This window comes from Humulus lupulus, chromosome 2 (assembly GCF_963169125.1).
Source record: "Humulus lupulus chromosome 2, drHumLupu1.1, whole genome shotgun sequence".
NCBI lineage: Eukaryota > Viridiplantae > Streptophyta > Magnoliopsida > Rosales > Cannabaceae > Humulus > Humulus lupulus.
In genome coordinates this window covers 34,073,993-34,078,014 of record NC_084794.1, presented here as the reverse complement: position 1 = coordinate 34,078,014, position 4,022 = coordinate 34,073,993, and the positions used below count along the sequence as shown (strand labels likewise).

General features: G+C 35.4%; 1 non-coding gene across 1 annotated transcript; it reads right to left on the bottom strand.

Annotated features, from left to right (window-relative positions):
- Window positions 1-3,285: 3,285 nt before the first annotated feature.
- Window positions 3,286-3,391, bottom strand: LOC133820695 (small nucleolar RNA R71). Its single transcript, XR_009887097.1, has one exon. It is a non-coding gene; the product is annotated as a small nucleolar RNA R71 (small nucleolar RNA).
- Between the last annotated feature and the right edge of the window lie 631 nt (window positions 3,392-4,022).

Sequence of the window (4,022 nt, the reverse complement as noted above, 5' to 3'; positions counted from 1 at the left end):
GAGTTAAAATATGACTCTAACAGTTTTTTGTAGGTGATAAGACTTCTATTTATTTATTTTATCATCAAAATACTTAATTCCTTAATAATCTTGCACATGACTAGTGTCATGTTCTTATTGGATCTATCTAAACCTTAGGTTATAATAAATATCATATTTAGGACCAGCAATATTAATCAAACCTTATGTTATAATTAATATACTTAAACTATAGGTTAAACTTATAAAATCCATAACAGTTGCTAGGAGTTTCCAACTAAGTCCCGGTTTGAACCAAAATCCACGAAATCTAAAATACTACAACTACTACTAACTAGCTAACTAAGTAAACATTATGGGACTCTACAAATAAGATGGGAAAAATACAAAATATTTTCAAATACTTTTACTTATATATCAATTCTATTTTTTTTTTTTCAGCGGCAAAAATATCAAATCTTTGTCAATAGTTTCACTTAAGTACTCTTTCTAAAAAATTTAGCATGATGTCGTGGCACAAACATAAGGCACATGAAGGACTTGTGACGAGATATTATAGAGGGTTGGTCGACTCATGACCAGACATGAGAAGAATACATGTTATCAGACGAACTCAGAATTTATACGGAGTAGTAGAAAAAGAAGTTGACAAATGACATGCGACCAGAGCTGCTCAGCTAAAATTAGTTAAAGTTTAGAGTTAGTTTAATATGCAGATATTTGTGAGATATTTGTATTTAGTGTATTATTCACCTATTATTTAAAATTTACTTGTTGCACAAGTTACGCAAGGCCCATGGCCCATATATGTACATTATTAAGTCTATAAATAGAGGACTCAAGAATTCTTTTGCTTTTTACACTGTAATTATTTACTTTCAGAGAATTCAAAAGATCAAAAGCTATTTTTGTTTCCTCTCTCTCAGCTTGTAAAACTTTGTTGGCTCCGGCTCATCTGATCCCATCTTTTGGGAATGACATAAATGAGAGTACTAAGTGGACGTAGGTCATTACTGATTAGCAGGGCCGAACCACTATAATTCTTTGTGTCATTTCTTATTCTTATGTTCAGTTCTAATTCTATATGTTAGGGTCATTTTAGGTTTGTTTTAGAGATCGTTTTAGGTTGTGTTTTTAGTTATTTAGGATAGTTTAGTGCAGATTTACGCTTGTTTTCTTCTTGTTTCAGGTTTTAATGCTCAAGTACATAATATGGAGTGAATTGAGAAGAAACATGTCAAATATGATGAATAAGATGGATTTAGTGTTGATTGTGGAGTTTCAAGACATTATGTGTGGAAGATACTACATGAAAGATGCTCAACACACGTCGTTTATGATCTATAACGCAAGTCTGAGACTTCAAGCCATATTTTGACTATGATTTCTTCACGTTTTGGAAACACTTATAGAAATAGAAGTTGTAGATATTTCTCGTAGATTTCCATAGCTTTTTGAAAAATTCAATTCAAATTGATATTGAAGGAGTTATGATAAAAATACGCTGAGTTGACGTTGCCGGCTGTTCGAGACGAGTTAAGTTTTATTCTGTATAAAGTAGCACCCCAGCGCCCCAGCACTGCCGACAAACAGAGATCATGATTTGATGTGGGTTGTAGTGCCTAGGTGCTACATTTTAGCACCCCAGCACAATCAATTTTCCAGAAGCGTGTTTTCAGACTTAATTTCAGCGCCTCAGTGCTATCTCGTGGCACACCAGCATTAGGGTCCCTATGGAAACAGATTTTAGGGGAATTTTCAGGGGTAATCTTGTCTTTTCATGAAAAAATGAATTAGGGTCTATAAATGTTTCCTTAATGACATTTTTAAAAGGGGGAGATCATATAAAGCAAGGAGGCTAGAGAAGAAACAAAAGCCTAGAGTTCTTTTCTTTATCTTTTGATTTAGATTATGTTAAATTCAATGTTTATTTTTTATTTAGTCGTGTTTATGAACTAAATTTCTGTTTAGGTTTTCTAATTGGCTCTCTTGAAACTCTATTATGATTTAATGCATTTATCTATTTCTTCTTCATTTGAAATCTATTCAGTTTGTGTTTATTGTGTATGCAATTGACTGTGCACCTTTTACATACGATATATAAATTTGAATCAAAATCTGAAAAGTAAGATTTAAATATGCTAAAATTGAATAGACATAGATTTCAATTTAGAACGAGAGTATCAAATTGGTTTATGTGATTTAGGGTTGTATTCATTGCTTCCTATTGTTTGAATTGACCATAGAAATATAGTGAATTCACATTAGGTCAAGTTTTCTATTTCGTAAATGGAATAGTTAACACTTTTGCATGCCTATTATTTTAGTGAGAAGAGTTTCAGTAGTAATTGAATTAAAGAATAATAGAGTGGATAGTAGAGAAGATTATGATTCCTAATTGTTTCATAGTGAATTTAATCCTTGTGTTTTTGTTATTATTTGATTTCTGCAATTTTCATTTAATTTTGTTATTTATTATTATAGATTTAAAATTTTCAATTTTGATTACCAAATAGAAACTAAAATAGGGTATTGGTACTTGATAATCAGTCTTCGTGGGAACGATAACGGTCTTACCGAAATAAACTACAAAATCGATTACGTATACTTGCATAGCTTTAAGTTTTTGGCGCTGTTGCCGGGGACTGAAAAATTATCTATATTGAAATAAATAATTTTATTTATAATTTGGCTGTCTTTTAAATAATTTCTTATTTGTTTGGCTGTGGTTGTTCTCTATCTCAGGTACTTTCCTTATATGCGCAGTAGAAGGGGAGTTGACAATCCAGTTCCAATTAATCTTGAGATCGAGAAAGAGTGCAAGCGAAACTGAAGACACAAGAGGGCTTAAAGTTCCACTGTTGTTAAACAAATATTAATAACAACAGTGTGGAAAACATGAGTGGGGGAGCACCACAAAATCATAATCCTGCTAGTCAAAGACCTCAACGGGACTATGTACTCCCTATTATCACAGGGGTACACTCATGCATCCGTCCACCAGCAGTAGAGGCAAACAATTTTGAGATCAAGCTGGCTATCTTGCAGATGGTCCAAACTGCAGTTCAATTTGGTGGCCTCCCCACTGAAGACCCCAATATGCACATAGCCAATTTCCTGGAGTTGTGTGCCACTTTCAAGATGAATGGGGTGAGTGATAATGCCATTAGATTGCGCTTGTTCCCATTCTCACTAAGGGAGCGAGCGAAAAGTTGGCTGAATTCACTTAAGTCCAATATTATCTCTACTTGGGATGCTCTAGCTCAGAAGTTCTTAGCGAAGTTCATTCCACCTGCTAAGGTTGCTAAACTGAGAGGGGAGATCAATAACTTCTCTCAACTTTAGGGAGAATCTTTGTAAGATGCTTGGGAGAGGTTCAAGGACTTGATCAGAAATGTCCCCACCACGGTATTGAGAAGTGGATGTTGGTCCACAACTTTTACAATGGTTTGTGCGGTACCACTCGCACAATCATTGATGCAGCAGTGGGAGGAGCGTTTATGAGCAAAAGTGCTAATGAAGCTTATGAACTCTTAGAGGAAATGGCCACTAATAATTACCAATGGCCAAGTGAACGAGCGGGCAGTAATAAAAAGGTTGCAGGGGTTCATGAACTAGATGCAATCACAGCCTTAACTGCTCAAGTTGCGTCTCTAACTAAGCAGTTGCAACAAAATACCATGTCTGCCCAGGTTGTGCAAGCCCAAGTAATGTGTGAATTGTGTGAGGGGGCTCATCCTTTTGACCAGTGCCAAGCTGTTTTAGATCCCAACAATTTCCCATTAGATCAAGCTCAAGTCTAGGCAGTGGGTAATTTTCAGAGGCCCTACAATAACCCCTACTCCAACTCGTTTAATCCGGGGTGGAGAAACCATCCTAACTTTTCTTGGAGAAATAATCAAGAACAACAACAACTGTTTCAACCACAGTATCAGCGGCCTATGACTCAAGCTCCACCACAAGCATCAACCTCTCACCAACCTAGGCCACAAGCTCCTACAGAACATGTAATGACCCAACTATCTATGAAACTTAGGTCATTA